At 40.2% G+C, this 18512-nt stretch overlaps 1 pseudogene; it reads left to right on the top strand.

Moving 5' to 3' along the window:
* Nucleotides 1–18512, top strand: part of LOC114040637 — a 115098-nt pseudogene that overhangs the window by 22428 nt on the left and 74158 nt on the right.

Raw genomic sequence — 18512 nt, 5'->3', positions numbered from 1 at the left:
TTGAATTGCTGAGAAGAGCTAAGTCTATCAAAATCAGTCATCACATAATGTGGCTGTTACTGTGTACGATGTTCTCCTGGTTCTGCTCACTTCACCTAGCCTCAGTCCATACAAGTCTTTCCAGGTTTTTCTGAACTCCACTTGCTCATCATTTCTTAAAGTACAATAGTATTCCATTACATTCATATACCACAACTTGTTCAGCCATTCCCTAGTTGATGGGCATCCCCTCAATTTCCAATTCTTTGCCACCACAGAAAGAGTTGCTATAAATGTTTTTGTACATGTGGGTGCTTTTCCTGTTTTTATGATCTGTTTGGGATACAGACCTAGAAGTGGTGTTACTGGGTCAAACGGAGCAATGCTTCTTAAGGCCCACTTGCCTTCGTTCTCCAGGATGTCTGACTCTAGATTAACAACTGTACCATTATTGGTGATTTTAAGAAGTTTCTTATCTAGTTCTTTTGCATATTCTTGTCACTTCTTAATTTCTTCTACTTCTGTTAAATCCCTACTCTTTTTGGGGAACGGGGGGTAGAGCAAGGCAATTGGGGTTAAGTGACTTGCCCAGAGTCACACAGCTAGTAAGTGCTATGTGTCTGCACCTAGCTACCCCAAATCACTACACTTTTGGTCTTTTATCATGCCCATTTTTGCATAAAACTTACCCTTGGTATCTTTAATTTTAATGAAGAGATCTCTTGTCTTTCCCATTCTGTTGTTTTCTATTTCTTTGCACCACTCATTTAAAAAAAATTTTAGCTCTCCATGCTCTTCTCTGGAATTCTGCATTCAATTGGGTATATTTGTCTCTTTCTCCTTTACTTTCACTTTTTTTCCTCAGCTATTTGTAAAGCCTCATCAGACAGCCATTTGGCTTTCTTACTCTTTTTTTTCTTTGAAATGTTTTTTGTTGCTTCCTCCTGTATGATATTGCAAATCTCTGTCCATAATTTTTCAGGCACCCTACAAGATTTAATCTGTTGAATCTGTTCATCCTTTCTACTTCATAAGGGATGTTATTTAGGTCCTATTTCTATGGTCTGATGGTTTTTCCTATTTTCTTCAATTTAAGTCTGAATTTTGCAATAAGAAGTTCATTATCTAGGGCAACTAAGTGGCACAGTGGATAGAGCTCCAGCTTTGGAGTCAGGAGGACCTGAGTTCAAATCCGGCCTCAGACACTTGACACTTACTAGCTATGTGACCCTGGGTAAATCACTTAACCTTGACTGCCTCACCAAAAAGTCAAAAAAAAAAAAAAAAGAAGAAGAAGAAGCTCATGACCTGAGCCACAGTCGGCTCTAGGTCTTGTTTTAACTGACTGTATAGAGCTTTTCCACCTTTGGCTGCAAAGTATATAATTAGTCTGATTTCCATATTGACCATCTAGTGATGTCACCTTTTGGGTTGTTGAAAAATAAAAGCATTTGCTATGACCAGTGAGTTATCTTGACAAAAATCTATTAGTCTCTGCCCTACTTCATTTTGTACTCCAAGGCCAAACTTGCATGTTACTCCAATTATCTTTTGATTTCCTACTTTAGCATTCCAATCTCCTTTGAGAAATGTGACATGTTTTATCAGTGTTATTTCTAAATGATGTTATGGGTCTTCATAGAACTGATCAGTGTAGAATTAATACATATAGAACATAGAACTAATCCATATTTTACTCACAATCACCTGAATTAAATTCACTCAATTCCTCCCCATTTAACTTCACTGACCCTCAGGGTGTTGTATGTTTTATCTTTCCCTCTCCTGTTTGACCCCATCCAGCTTACCTTGGTACATAGGTCTTGCGTTCCAGGGTTCTATACAATATTGATCTTTACGACATTGGACTTTCCTTTCATCACCAGACTCATCCACAGCTGAACCTTCTTTCATCTTTGGCCCGGCTGCTGCATTTAGTACTGGAGCTACTCGTAGTTGGCCTCCACTGTTCCCCAGTAGAATTTGGGATACCTTTTGACCTGAGGGTTCATCTTATGAGTTCTTCACTTTTATCATTTTAGTACTGTCCACGGGGTTTTCTTGGCAAAAATCTTGGAGTGGCCTGACTTTCCTTCTCCAATGGATCACCTTTTGTCAGAATTCTCCACTGCAACCTGTCCATCTTGCATTACTGTGCATGGCATACCTTACAGTTTCATTGAGCTATGCAAACCCCTCCTCCACAACAAGGCAGTGATGGGGGGGGATTTTTTTTTTAATTTTCAATGCAACTTTATTCTCATAATCCAAAAAGTAACTATAAACCAGCACAAGACTGCTTGCCAGGAATTTAGAAGTATCATTCCACATCACAATCCAAGATCTGTTTTTTCTTTAAGGAGTGCTATCACCGCTCGAAAGGATATTCAGAGGGGGAAAGTGGTCCTATAATCCAACCAGAAAGAATACTACCTTCTAAGAAACAAAACAATTTTTTTATATGTCCCTGGGCTTGGGTCAGCTTAAATCGACTCTGGGTCAGATGATACTTGTCTAGCTCCTCAAACCCATTAGTTAGGGAAAAGGGTGTATGAAGCTCCTGCGTGTCATAACAGGCCTATTGGAGCTTGTCTTGTATGACACTTGAGAGACCTTGGACTTTAGGCATGATGTCCATGAAGGCCAACTGTAATTTCAGGGCAATGCTTTGAGACATACTGCTTCCCAGAGCTGTGTATCACCATCCACATTTTCTGACTGGATCCTACTCCACTTGATCCATTGCTCAAATAGAGTCCAAGGAGTATAGGAAGACTTTTCACTATAGTTCAGATCTTATTCAACATCAAAACATTCATACAAAAGGGAGACCTTATGAATGTGGGAAGACCTTCAAGCTGATGATACAACTTACCATGAGAGAATTCATACTGGAAGGATTCCTCGTGAAAGTAAATAGTGTGGGTAGGCCTTCCATTGTTGAGATAAAAATCTTTGATAAAGGAAACTGGGGCACAAAGCTCTGGGCATGATCAGTTTATTAGTATGGCTAACAAATATCAGTAAATTGAATCCAAGACCCCTCAATAGTCAAGGATCTATCTGACAGAGCAGTTCTTATACAGTTGAAAAGGTACAGATTATCTAGGTTACAAAAATTGTCCAATGATACAAATGACATCTGAGACTGTGATTGACTTGACCCAGAGATGGAGGATAGGCCATGCTTGACTTGACTTAGAGGGAGGGTTTACATAAGTCTTCCATAACCCAGGGCAACAGGGAAAAAAACCCAAACAGAATTGACTAACATTCTCTTGAGAATCCCATGATAAGTACAGCTTATCACCAAATTGACTCACATCCCCTAGAAAAGCACCTGGTGGGCAAACACCCTGTGATCAGATTAATTTATCTCTCCTCATGGTTAGGGAAAGTAACAGATTGGGATTTTGTGGTTGGATTATAGCCCATAGGTATAGGGAAGTCACATTTTCACAAATTTTACTAACAGGACCTACACAATCAAGTCTGAATTTGATTGACAAATATTGATTAGATACACTGATTACATACAATTCTCAATCAATCATGGAATATCAGTTTTCAAATTTTATAATAGGCAACTGAAGTTACAGGCTTAAGGGAGCTCAGACTCACACAATGAGGGGGCCAACCAATATATAGTGGGTTCATCATGAATACATAACAAATTGACTAAGGCTTATTAAAAAAATACAAAATAAAGTGGGGTATCAATTTTCAATTTCTCATTTTTTCCTTTGGTTCTTTGGAGACATGTCTCCAATGAATCACCATGTATAAGCCAAATTGATGTAATCAGGACTGATCATCATCCATTGAAATTAAATTAGCAATGGGGCAATAGCAATAATTACAGAGTTTGACAATTTATACAAGGCCAACCATAAGATGTTTGATTATTACTGGTACTGGTTGACTTACAAATGATTCAGGAAAGGCAATAAGTCTCTCCTGCTATCTCCATCTTAATTTTGTGGTAGCCAAACAAAAATAAGTTCCCATGCCTTGGGAGTGCTTTGGTGACTAAACTCTTACTATCTATGGCTGGCATGTTGACAAAATCTGTTTGGAGCAGTTCCCTTCCTTAAGCTAGACTTACAGAGACAATGGCACATGCAAAAGGAAGAAATTACTTGTGTTCAAGGAAATGCAATATTCAAGTGCCTATATACCCTAGTAGCCCAGAATGTAGGGTGTATTCAGAGAAAACTAATACCTCTGGTGTGAGGGCTGCCAAGACATTTTCAGGGCAGCTTTCCACCTTTGGCATCCACCTAATTCACCCAACTTCACCTGTGGCTCCAAGAAGCTGTAGCATGAACAGTGGCCACACTCCAGTAAACCATTTTGGCAGATGGGTTAAACCAGATTGAGGGCAACCAAGGGGTTTCAAACCCTTAAGTGAGTTAGGTAGGTGTTTATCCCAAGCATATGAAGACTTCTCCCAGAGGAATAGGTAGATGATAACAATTTGTTCCAACAGCCACAAAGGTGGCTAAAGCAGGTGCTATGGATACCTTAGAGTTTAGTTAGACATTAAGGTCATCCACTGCATTCCAAGCCATCTCTAGTTGTCTTCACTTTTGTCTTGCCGCTGGACTCTGATGACTCTGGAAGAGAAAGTGGGGCTGACCACTATGAGCAACTCTGCCTCATTGAAATCCAATTTATGCACAAATTAAAAGACAACACTCATACCATTTTACCACTTTTTCCTACTTCAAAGTCCTGTGGTGACAGGCAAGTAACAAAGCAGGAGGTACAGATGCGCTGGGAGCTGTAGTCATGACCCTGCACACAGGTGGCCCAGGCTATAGGGTCATTCTCACTGGGCTGAAGCAGTAGTGAGATATGACAGTCCTTTGGGTGTCAGAGCATCCTTTTTTAAGGACTGCACTCCTCACTTCCTGGTGTGGGGACCACTCCGTGGTCAAAACACACACAAAAAAAAAAGTACAAGAAATTTTGCAAAGATGATTCTGTTCACCATTGGTACATGGAATCTGTGCACACTTATGGACAACACAAAATCCAGTCTGCCTGAAAGAAGAATAGCTCTTGTTGTGAAAGAACTCAGCAAGTATCACATCCAAATATCAGCCCTGAGTGAAACAAGGCTAGCAGATGAAGGCCAGCTTATTAAAATCAAAACTAGATATACATTTTTCTGGAGTGGCCACATGAAGGGAAATGCCGTGAAGCTGGTGTAGGTTTTGCAATCAAAACTAATCTAGTCAAGAAGATTGTATGTCTACCCAAAGAAGTAAATGACAGACTCATGACAATGTGATTGTCACTTGCAGGAAGGCATCACGCCACCATCAGCAGTGCCTATGCTCCCACCATGACAAACCCTGATGAGGTTAAAGAAATTTTTTATGAAGACCTGGAGACCCTCATCATCCATGTGCCAAAAGAGGACAGGCTTATAATTCTGGGTGACTTTAATGCAAGAGTAGGCACAATCAGACATGGCAGGGAGTGCTTGGGAGGAATGGAGTCAGAAACAGCAACAACAATAGTCCCCTACTACTGAAGACGTGCATCTCATTACCTTCTCATCAGCAACACTGTTTTCCACTTACCTAAATGCAATAAAACTGTGTGGATGCACCCTCACAGCAAACATTGGCATTTAATAGATTACATCATTGTAAGGAGAATAGACGGGATGTGACCGTGATGAAGGTGATGTGTGGTGCAGAGTGCTGGACTGATCATAGACTTACCCTCTCCAAGCTTCTCCAAGCTTAATATTCACATTCAACAAATGCTGCAGTTCCAAGGCAAGACAACTACTAGAAGACTTAATCTTAACACATTAGAGTGCTTCTCTAAGTGGGACAGTTTGTTGCTAACTTGGAGACAAAACTGAACGAGGAAGCACCTGCCAGCATAGATTAGCCCAAAGTACAGATATGACACACACCCCCATGATCTCATGCTTTAAATTTCTGTTTAGATCCTCCCAGCATCCCATTTTTATCCTTATACTGTAAGTCCCCTTTTTTCTTTCTGCCATCTCTACTAAATGCCCCTCCCCTTTTTGAGGCAATAAAAGCATGCACATTCCCTGAGGTTTTGTGGTAAGGCTCAAAAAGGAGCTGGAGGTATTTGAACAGTGACCAAGATTGCCTGAGTTTTCTACCTAGGTTTCCTCTTTTCTTTATCTCTTCTTTCATATTGGGCAATTTCTGGTGTAAAAAGATAGAGTCTTAAGCGTATCATATTTTTAGACTAGGCTAGAGGAAAACCAGCAGCAGTCAGTCCTTCTTGTTTGAAAGTGGTTAGATCTCTTATTATAGTTGAAGAAGAATACGGTGGAGGAGCAGAAGAGGAGGATATAGTTAGAACAGAAGTCAGAGATGGGTCCTTTAAGGAGTGGTGAGCGTGTCCAATCACAACTGCCCAGCACCACATAGTTCATTTGTTTTGGGTGAGATTGTTCAATGACCATTCTTAGTTTCTCTAAAGTGCAATAATCAAAAGTGAACATTTTAGGCAGGTAAATGGCAGGAGTAATTATAACTCTTACGGTAGCCAAATGTCTCATCATCTAATTAATGACACAGAAAAGGGTGAATAAGATTCACTTGACCACAATGGAAATGTCTTTGTGGTCAAGGGATATGAAGAAGGAGTTTTCAGAAGAAGAAACCAAGGCTATCAATTGTCATGTGAAAAAAAAAATGCTGTGAATCACTATCGATTAGAGAATGCAAATGAAAACAGCTCTGAGGTACCCCCTCACACTTATCAGATTGCCTCATATAACAGAAAAAGTAAAGGATAAATTCTAGAGGAGATGTGAAAAATAGGGACACTAATGTGATTTTGGTGGAGTTCTTCATGGTCCAACCATTTTGGAGAACAATTTGGAACTATGCCCAAAGGGCTATAAAACTGCGCATATCCTTTGACCTAGTAATACCAATACTAGGTCTATATCACAAAGAGATCAAAGGGAAATGACCTATATGTACAAAAATATTTATAGTAATTCTTTGTAGTGGCAAAGAATTGGAAATTGTGGGGATGCTCATCAATTGGCAAATGGCTAAACAAGTTGTGGTATATGATTGTGACAGAATACTCTTAAGCAATAAGAAATGATGAGGAGGATGGTTTCAGAAAAACTTGAGGACACCTATATGAATTGAGGCAAAATTGAGAGAGCATTGTTTACCATTACAACAATATTGTAATCATGATTAATTATGAAACACTTAGCTCCTCTGATCCAAACAGTGATTTAAGACAATTTCAAAGGACTCATGATAAAAAATGCTATTCACCTTCAGAGAAAGAAATAGTGAACTCAGAGTAAATTGATTTTTTAGTGACCTCGGTGTAAATTAATTTTTTCATATTCTTTATTTTTCTTGCTTTTTTGTGACGGCTAATATAGATATATTTTTGCATTATTTCACATGCATAATTGATATATTGCTTGCCTTCTCAATGGGTGGAGGATGAGCTGGAGGGAGGGAGAAAATATGGGACTCAAAATTTTTAAAAAGAATCTTAAAAATAAATAATAATTTTTCACTAAGAATGGTTAATAAAAAAAAAAAAAGATTGGAATGCACCCACAACATGGAACAGATTATTGAACTCTATGATTTGGATCTTTCTGTAGCAGAGAAGAAAAGCCTAAGATTTGTGCCTCCCTCTATGAACCCACTAATCTGTCTGCCAATTGTAGCCAGATGGGTGCTAAGTGCAATGAGGGCCAATTTGTGGAGGGCCAAGCTTGGGCTCCAGGGTAATAGAAGGACACACTCGCCAGAAGCTGGTTCTGCAGTCACTTGACCAATTCTGGAAGAAAGTCACCTGGTCTTTTCTGCCTTAAAGAACTGGAAATGGTCTACAAATTATCACTTAAAAACCCATTGTTCTAGCATGCCCATCCGCTCAACCACAAGTGTCCTAGTAGGCTCAGTGTCTGGAGCTGCTGCTGTCTTCCACCCCCTTTTCAAAGATTTTGAGGCATCTTCGCACCTCTTGGCAGGCAGGCAATATAGCTTTTAAAATAATAGCTTTTAAAAACAGACTGGAGTCACAATCTGGTGGGCTTTAACAGAGGAGTTAATGTTGGAAAGCTACTGAAGCCCTAAAATAGAATTACATAGTCTGAACTATGATTTAAGAATATCAATTTGCTAATTATATAGAGAATGTGTTGGAAAGAAGAGAGATTGCCTGTGTGTCTGTTTTGATCTGGACCTGTGATTTCATCCTTATAGGGAAGTCACAATTTGGAGGTTACCTGCACTCATAGAGATGGACAACTCTTTTGTAAATTATTGTCCTAAGCCCATTTCCCTATTGTACCATGATTCAAGAGGACTGAAGATAAGCATGCTACCCATCTCCTTTCAGAGAGATGATTAATTTAAAATGCAGAATAAGACTTCTTTTATTTGACAAAAGTGAATACTTATTTTACTGAACTTTAGGTATGTGTTACAAAGGTTTTATTTTTCTTGTCTTTTGTTCAATGAGGGAGAGAGGAGGAGGAGGGAGAAGAAAAAATGATTGCTAAAAGTAAAACTGAAAAAAAAAACTGAAATTTTAAATTAAAAACTTCTATACTGAGGGTCTAGAGCAGGAGCGGGGAACCTGCGGCCTCAAGGCTACATGTGACCTTCTAGGTCCTTGGGCGCAGCCTTTTGACTGAGCCTAAGTTTTACAGAACAAATCCTTTTATTAATGGGATGTGTTTTGTGAAGTGTGGATTCAGTCAAAGGGCCTAGAAGGCAACATGTGGCCTCGAGGCCTAAGTTTCCTATCCCTGGCCTACAGCATGTCCAGACCTCCTAAAATGGAATATGTGTATGCCACCATTACATACAATATAAATATAAAGAGAATAAGTGGGAAAAATAAATTCAAAGGAATGGCAGTGGTAGGCCAAATCCCCGTGTTACCACAGATCATACTCTCCACCCACACAAGAGGAATTGGGGAAGGGGAACTAAGGGTAGTAGGAAAGCAGAATAGATGGGAGCCTCACCAACAAGAATCCTTGCAGTAGTCAGGGAGAGGGAAAGGAAGAAATGGAGATGGCCTTCCAAGCTGGCCTTTATTAATATGTAATATATACAGACTCTGACTCACTGTGGAATATAAGTAGACATTCATTTATTGGTTGTTCATGAACCTACCTTAAATCATTCCCCACCACCACCAAATAGGGGTGGGGAACGTATAGTCCATTATTAGTAAAAAGAGTAATGGGAAGTATAGTTTTCCCAGATAGAAGGAAAGACCAAAGGACGATGGGAGTTGGGAGCTGTAGGAAGCAGATGGGGTAGGAACTTTGGAGCTGGTTGGAAACCTGATAGCTGATAGCAAATGAAGGGCAATGCCACCCAAAACAATATAATCATGAGTAGCTGGAGCCTTGTCTAACTGATTTTCTAATTATCATTTCCAAAACTCCCTCCTCCATCTCCCACCCATTTCTGTTAGAAATAGAAATCATTAATGGAATTCATTCCAGGGGCATTTCATTATAATGCTCTTTATGTCCAAAGCACTTTACAAAAAAAAGTTAGCTAGTCTTCCATGCAACCAGATAGAATATTGATTTTAAGGCCATGGAGCATCTTCCCACAATCTATTTCTATAGATTCCCTTTGGGTGGGTCTCTTCCCTCTTCCACTCTCCTCTCCCTCCAAGTGTCTGCAAACAATCAAAGGAACATAAAAACAATAACTCACTGATCAATATGGAGTCAGTTTTCAGATAAGACATATGGATTGTTTGAGATGTACAACTGTGAGAAAAACCCTTGCACCAATCTGGATTTGACTGGGTTTCTGGTCAGCATAATGTAGGTCCTTGGTTAACGGACTGTAAGCAAAAGTGGAGGTGGTCTGTTTTCCCAGCCATGCAGGGCTCGATTCAAACAATACAGTAAGATTTTCTCTGAATTCTCACAATTGAATAGAGTTTTCTCACAGGATAGAAACTGGACTAGATCTGTAACTGAAAGGGCAGCTAGGGGGTGCCGTGGATAGAACACTGGACTTGGGATCAGGAAGACATCTTCCTGAGTTGAAATCCTGCCTTAGACATTTACTAGCTGTGTGACCCTGGGCAAATCACTTAACCCTGTTTGCCTCAGTTCCTAATCTATAAAATGAGCTGGAGAAGGAAATGGCAAACCCCTCCAGTATCTCTGCCAAGAAACCCCATAATGAGGTCACAAAGAATGGGACAAGACTGAAAAATGACTGAAATAACAACATAATAAAATAGAAAGGGAATTCAGCTAGCTCCAGAATTGAATCAGAAGATGCAATCAGTATGGTTCACTCAATTGCTTCAATACTCACTACCACTTGCTGCTCTAATCCCTTCAATTCCTTCAAATATTCCATCACATTCATATATTGTAACTTATTCAGTCGTTCCCCAATCAATGGACACCCGTTCAGTTTCCAAATTTTTGCTACCATAAAAGAGGTGCTGTAACTATTTCTGTATTTATGAGTCCTTTTCCTTTTTCTTTGATCTCTTTGGGATATAAAACTAGTAGTGGTATTGCTGGATCAAAGTGTATGCACAGTTTAATAGCTTTTTGGGCATAATTACAAATTGCTTTCCAGCATGGCTGAACCAGTTCACAATTCTACCAACAAAGCATTAAAGTAAATTGTGCAATAGCCCCCCCAGAATTTGTCATTTTCTTTTTTTGTCAACCATATTAATCTGAGGAGTAATGTTTTCATCAATGCTACTTCTATAAGGCAAGATATGAAGAGTCAAAGAAGGGTATTGGCATGGGGGGAGGTGAACAGCTGGTAAATAAAATGGTGTCTCAGAATGGGGTATGGAATGCTTGACCTCAGCAGTAATGACTAAAAGCAGTAATGATAGGCTCTTGATCAAGGATTTACATTTAATGTGAGTTGGTGGAACTATATATGTCTAATGTGCTACAAGCTTTAAAAGGATGGAAGCAAAAAAAATTTGTTTACAATCCAGCTAGGTAAATTTCATCAAGAGGAATTGAAGGAGTAACCCATGTATCCCAGGAGACCAAATCCAGGAAAGGATCCAGCAAAGAAACCCACAGCCTGAACTGTGCCTATGTAAGTCTACAAAGCACACTTTGGGCAAGCAAGGGAAACAAGAGGTGTTAAGGCAAGCAGGCAAATTCAACCTTATAGGTATGACTGAGACTTGATAAAATGGGACTGATAAGTGAAATGGAATAGAATAAGTGATACAGATAAATGAAATAGAATATTTTTCTTATCTCTCCTTCTGCCTCACAGGTCCGTATCTATCTGTTCTTTTTTCTTACCATGAACTCAATTTCTTCAATCCCTCTCTGTTGCCCAGTTCATTACCCTGACTCTGGGTTCACTTTGCTCCCCTCATAGTCTGACCCCATAGGTAATCACTTCATCTCTACATTGTCCTATCACCTGGAATCCCTTGCCCCCTTGTCCTAATATAAGTGAAGCCTCATCAAACCCTAGTTCTCAGTTACCCCCACTGTCTCCCTTCCTAATGTCTTAGGAACTTTCTGTGCCATTACTGAATGCTGCTGAATCTGAGGTCCCTGCCTGCCTCAGTCAGTGGTATGGCTCCCCACTAACAGTGTGGAGAGTGATGATGTTGTACATTACTCATGTCAACAGGACTACATCAAGTCTTCTACAGTGCTCCTGCATGCATTCATTCAATAAACATTTATCAAGTGCCTGCTATGTGCCAGGTTCTGTGTTAAGCACTGGGGGCATAAAGAAAGGCAAAAAGGAGTTTTTGCTCTTAAGGAGCTCACAGTTGAATGGGGCAGGGGGTGGCAACATGCAAACAATTTTGTACCAACATGATATATACAGGATAAAGTGAGAGTAATCTCAGAGGGAAGGAACTACGATGAAGAGGCACCAGTAAAGTCTTCTTGGGACTTCAGCTGAGACTTGAGGGAAGTCAGCAAAACATTTAATTTGCCTTATTGGGGGAGGGAGTAGTGGAGAGATAAAGAAAAAAAGTCGGTCACTTAAAAAAAATAATCCAAGTGTCTTACATATGATATCTCATTTGATCTTTGACAAGAATCCTTTGAAATGGATGCTATTATTTACCCTATTTTACAGATGACAAAAATGAAGGTTGAGAGAGTTTAAGTGACTTGTCCAGGGTCACACAGCTGGGAAGTATCTGAGGCTGGATGAAAACTCAGGTCTGTCTGATTCCAAGTCTGCCACTCAACTCACTGCCTCAGTAAGAGCCATTTCCCAATAGACAAATGGTCAAAAGATGAACAGGTAATTTCCAAAGGAACAGATCCAAGATATCATCAATTGTGTGAACAACAGTAATAGCCAACATTTATACAGTGCTTACCTTGTGCCAAGCATTGTGTTGAGCACTCTGCAATTATTATCTCATGTAAATCTCACAACAACTCTGGGAAGTAAGTGTTATTATTAGACACATTTTACACATGAGGAAACGGAGGAAAACAGAGGCTAAGTAACTTGCCTAGATCACATAGCTGGGAAGTATGTAAGGCCCGATTCAAACCCCTGTCTTCCTATCTCAATGTAAAGCATGCTACCCACTGTACCACTTAGCTGCCACAAATGTTCCAAATCATTAATGTTAAGAGGAATACAAATCATAATTATCTTTGAAGTTCTAACTCATTAGGCTGGCAAAGATGACAAAAAAGGACAATGAGAATTGATGGAGGGGCTAGGGAAAAAGAGGTACAAGAACTCCTTAGTGGAGCTATGATCCAGCTATGGTCCAGATATTTTAGAAAGCAATTTGAAACTACTTTCCCAAAGTCACTAAACTGTACATACCCTCCTTTGACCTAGTGACTACTAGGCCTATACTTAAATGTAATTTTTTAAAAGAGAGAAGGACACTTATGTACAAAAATATGTGTAGTAGTTTTTTGGTAGTAGCAAAGGACTGGAAACTATTGATTGAGAATGGCTGAACAAATTATTATATATAAATGTAATGGAATATTACGGAACTCTAAGAAATGTCTAAAGAGATGGCTTTAGAGAAACCTGGAGAGACCCATATGAACTGATGCAGAGTGAAGCAAGCAGAACAAGGAGACTCATTTACTTAATAGCAACACTGAAAAGAAAAACAACTTTGAAAAACTTGAGAACTCTGCATTCTTCAATGGCAAGTCATGATTGTAAAGGACTGGGAATGAAGGATGCTATCCACCTTCCGATAGAGTGGTGATAGACTCAGGATGCAAACTAATACACGCATGTTTAGAGATGTGTATCTGGAGGAATTTGAAGAATTTTGGGTGGAAAGGAGATGGGATTTAGGGGAGGGAGTAGCTGGGGATAGGTCATCAAAAAAGAGAAAGGAACAAGAGGAAAGGAAGAAAAAGAAACAAAATGCATCATTCAAACATTTTAATGCACAGAAGGGAAGACAGGCCAGAGGGAATCACAAATAAGCTGGACAGCTTTGAAAGCTACATGTTGAACTTATCTCCATCTGTCTGTCTATCCATCCATCACTTATTCATTTCTCCACCTATCATCTATTTATCTATCCAACTATTATCTATCTGTCCATCTATTTTTCTATCTTTGAAAAGAAAATCAAGCTGCAAATAACTGATTAACAGGGGCAGCTAGGTAGCACAGTGGACAGAGCAGTGGCCCTAATGAGTTCAAATCCTGCCTCAGACCAAACACTTGACACTTACTAGCTGTGTGACCCTGGGCAAGTCACTTAACTCCAATTGCCTAAAAATAAAAAAAAACTAAAAAATAACTGATTAACGATCTTGTGTATAATACTCTTGGTTTTCTACTATTTAGACATATTAATATTATTCCGTGTTAAATTCAGAATTAAAAAAATAAAAGATTTCTAAAAATTGAGCTCCTCTTAGTTGTTTACATCTTATGTGTGGCCATAGTGGAGCCAGTTAAGCTCTCCGAGTCTCAGTTTACTTTTCTGTAAAATAAAGATGTAGCCCTAGAAGATCTCTAAGGCCCTTTCCAGCTCTATCCTTTCTTTTGTGAAATTGTTCCTCTGAATAATTTAATCTACTTAATAAGGTAGGTTTTGCTTTTTTCCCCTTGTCTCTTAGAACAGAAATTCAGAGAGCAGCTTGCCACCCCTCTTTCATTGGGCTGCCCGACTGCTGATAACCATCCATAGTCACATCTATTTTAGGAAGTAGGAGAGGGATACTTGGACAGCAAAACTCAAGTTCTGATGCCTCAACTCTCCTGGATTCCCTGTTCAAATATCTAACGAGATAATCTGTGGTACAGCTCAGGGATGCCCATCCTAGGGAAAGATAGGCTCTTGTCATTCCCATGGGCAGTTTTTCTTGAAAGTACTTGCCCTTCAGTGTCAGTCCCGCTCACAGTGAGGAATGTATGCACCCCTTGAGTGCATCTAGGCTGGAAGCTGATGAGGCAGTTGGATAGTTGGGGTAGGTACCAAAGTAGGCTCTTGGAAGAAACTGAATATCTTTCTTATAGCTGAGCACTGGGTTTATAGATACAAAGAACTTCTTAGGTATTTGGTTTACTTTGTAATGTTTTTCTGAAGTGTCAACTTTATGGGGACATCGTTTAAATTGTGTATGCCTTTACTAGAAGTATTTCTATGAAAATATGAGGCTAATCTGCGGAAGTGAGTAAAAGAGGGGAAGTAGGAATGCTTGAGGAGTATTTAAGACACAATGCATATGCCAGGTTGCCTGAAGGAAAGGCCAGATCAGGAAAGAGATGGATGAAAAGACCCATGGAATGTTTTCTCCCCTCTTCTATAGCTACTGTTTCCTGAGTCTGAGCAGACAACGAGGTAATTCTGTCCTCTTGATAATCAGGGGAGACAAATAGCTTTGAGGCTGAATGTGCCTCCCTCTTCTAACTGGAAGAGGAACTGACCGTGTCATTGGCCTCAGAAACTGAGCAGCCTTCCGAGCTGCAAGCCCAAAGTCCAAGCTGCTTTGCATCTGCTCCCCAACCCACAGCCTGTTCCTTGTGCTCAGAGCCCTTGTCAGTGGGACCTGTCACGGCCCTGCCCAGAGAGAACACCACATGGAGATGGTGTCCCTGGCTTAGCCCCTCTGCCTCCTCTTACTGCTCTGGCTCCCAGGTGAGGAAGGACAGAACACACAGAGGGCCTGTGAGATCATTAACATGCTTGTTTTCATCTTAGATAATTCAGAATATATGCATGAGATTTTAAAATGTTCTTGTTTATTCAAGTGTCCAATACTGGTAATTTCAGTCTAGCTGGTTTTATCCAACTTAGTAGAGGGAAAGCTGGTTAACTCTCGGTAACTTCTGGCTTTTCCTTTTCTTTACAGATACCACAGGGCAGATTGCAATGACTCAGACTCCAGTTTCCCTGTCTGCTTCTCCAGGAGAGAAAGTCACTACTTCTTGCAAACCCAGTCAGGGCACTAGCAATAATTTAGCGTGATGGTAGCAGACACCAGGACAGTCTCCCAAGCTCCTGATCTGTGCTGCTGCCATCCTGCACTCTGGGGTCCCTGCCTGGTTCAGTGGCAATGGGTCTGGGGCACAGTCCACTCTCACAATCAGCAGCGTGGAGGCTGAAGATGCCGGACTGTACTACTATCAACACTGTTACAGCTGGCCTCTCACAGTGCTCCAGCTCTGGACAAAAACCTCCAGGGAAAGTTTGCTGCCTTAGCGCAGGGGCACAGCTGCTTAACCTTAGGTCAGAACAGTGACTGCCACCTTGGTAGGGCTGAGCTCAGCTGGCTCTAATCCTCACACCCATCCTAATTCACACATTCATTCCAAACCAGGCTGGGCAGAGAGCTGAGAAAGTAATCTCGATAGGGGATTTGGGTGTGAGGGAGATAAACAAGTGGGATTCATTGACATTCCAAATCTATCCAGAATTCTTCACTCTCTCTCCCATATTCACATTGGAGAAACAAAACTGGTTTATTTTTTGAGAATGACAAATGCTGGCTTATTTTTATACAAACCTAGCAACTTTCCACCCATATTCTCATGCATTCACTGTTATTCGAGGGAAGTCAACAAGCATTTATTAAGCACCCTCTGTATGCCAGGCACTTTGCTAAGTGATGGCAATATAAAGGAAAAATCAATCTCTGCTCTCAAGGAGCTCAGTCAGCTGGGGGAGACAACAACAGGCAACCAATTATGTACAAACAAGATACAAACAGGATAAATTGGAGTTAATCAGCAGAAGGTCAGTTTGAGGATTAAGGTGGATGAGAAAAGACTTGCTGAAGGGAGATGAGATTTTAGCTGGCCCTGAAGGAAGCCAGGGAAACCAGGAGATGAGGAGGAGGAATGAGTGGGTTTGAGGCATTCCCTGAAGGATTATACTCAGTTTTGCTGGGTAGGTGATTCTTGGTTTTAATCCTAGTTCCTTTGACCTCCAGAATATCATATTCCTAGCCCTCTGGTCCCTTAATATAGAAGCTGCTAAATCTTGTGTTATCCTGATTGTGTTTCCATAATACTTGAATTGTTCCTTTCTGGCTGCTTGCAATATTTTCTCCTTGACTTGGGAACTCTGGAATTTGACTACAATATTCCTAGCGGTTTTCCTTTGGGCGTCTCTTTCAGGAGGTGATCAGTGAATTCTTTCCATTTCTATTTTACCCTCTGGTTCTAGAATATCAAGGCAGTTTTCCTTAATAATTTCTTGAAAGATGATGTCTAGGCTCTTTTTTTGATCATGGCTTTCAGATAGTCCAATAATTTGTAAATGGTCTCTCCTGGATCTATTTTCCAGGTCAGTTGTTTTTCCAGTGAGATATTTCACATTGTAAAACAAAACCAAAACAATGAAAAAAATAGAAGACAATGTCTTGATTTCTCATAAAGTTACTAGCTTCCAATTGCTCCATTCTAATTTTTAAGGAAGTATTTTCTTCAGTGAGCTTTTGGACTTCCTTTTCCATTTGACCAATTCTGCTTTTGAAGGCATTCTTCTCCTCACTGGTTTTTTGGACCTCTTTTTGCCATTTGGGTTAGGCTATTTTTTAAGGTGTTATTTTCTTCAGTATTTTTTTGGGTCTCCTTTAGCAAGCTGTTGACTTGTTTTTCATGATTTTCTTGCATCACTCTCATTTCTCTTCCCAGTGTTTCCTCTACTTCTCTTATTTGCTTCTCAAAATCCTTTTTGAGCTCTTCCATGGCCTGGGACTGATTCACATTTTTCTTGGAGGTTTTGGATGTAGGAGCTTTGACTTTGTTGTCTTCTTCTGGTTGTATATTTTGATCTTTATCACCAAAGAAAGAGTCTATGGTGTTTTGTTTTGTTTTTTTTGCGCAGTTTGCTCATGTTCCCAGCCAATTACTTAAGTTATAAATAAAACTCTTTGTTAAGGTAGGGGTCTGCTTCCAGTGTGGAGAATGTACTATCCCAAGCTTGGGGGGGTTTTGTGCAGCTGTTTTCAGAGATACTTCTAAGGACCTGTAAATTTTCAGTTCTTCCAAGGTGGTATGATCAAGGGTGAGGTGTTTACTCTTTTCCTGGCCTGTGCTCTGGTCTATGAGTGACCGCAAGCACTCTTTTCTGCCTTGGAACTGTGAGGAGGATTCCCTCTCCACTGCCACCACAAGCTCCACAGCATATTCTCTGATGAGGACATGCCATGCTGGGCAGTCCTATGCCAGTGTCTCCCATTTCATACAATCAATTCCAAAGTTCCTTTTTTTTTTTTTTGGTGAGGCAGTTGGGGTTCAGTGATTGCCCAGAGTCACACAGCTAAGTGAGTGTTATGTATCTGAGGCCGGATTTGAACTCAGGTCCTCCTGACTCCAGGGCTGGTGCTCTATTCACTGTGCCACCTAGCTGCCCCTCAGTTCCAAACTTCTTAAGAGAGACCTTGAGAGTACTCTTATATCACTTCTTCTGACCACCATGTGAATGCTTGCCCTGTGTGAGTTCTCCATAAAATAGTCTTTTTGGCAAGCGTACGTTTTATATTCCAACAATGTGGCCAGCCCACCAGAGTTGTGCTCTCTGAAGCAGAGTTTCGATGCTTGGAAGTTTAGCTTAAGAAAGGACCTCAGTGTCTGGTATCTTATCGTGCCAGGTGGTTTTCAAAATCTTCCTAATTCAAATGGAAGCGATTAAATTTCCAGGCATGGCGCTGGTATACTGTCCAGGTTTCACAGGCATACAACAATGAAGTCAGCACGATGGCTCTATAGACCTTCAGGTTGGTAGTCAGTCTAATACTTCTTCTCTCTCATACTTAAGTACACAAAATACAAAGGTAAATGACCATAATAATCCAGTGGTTCAAAAACCCAAGGATCCAAGCTTTGGGGGCAAGAACTCACCATTTGATAAAAACTCCTGGAAAAACTGTAAAGTAGTCTCACAAAAATTAGGAGTAGACCAACATCTCATAAGGTATACCAACATAAGTCAAAATGCATACATGATTTAAACGTGAAGGATGATAGTATGAGCAAAGTACGAAGAATTCACCTGTCATATTTATGGATAAGGGAAGAATTTATAACCAA

The sequence above is a fragment of the Vombatus ursinus genome, unplaced genomic scaffold, assembly GCF_900497805.2.
Source record: "Vombatus ursinus unplaced genomic scaffold, bare-nosed wombat genome assembly UNPS02013930.1, whole genome shotgun sequence".
Lineage (NCBI taxonomy): Eukaryota > Metazoa > Chordata > Mammalia > Diprotodontia > Vombatidae > Vombatus > Vombatus ursinus.
The sequence above is the reverse complement of the archived record's forward strand: the minus strand, read 5'-3'. Positions and strand labels throughout refer to the sequence as shown.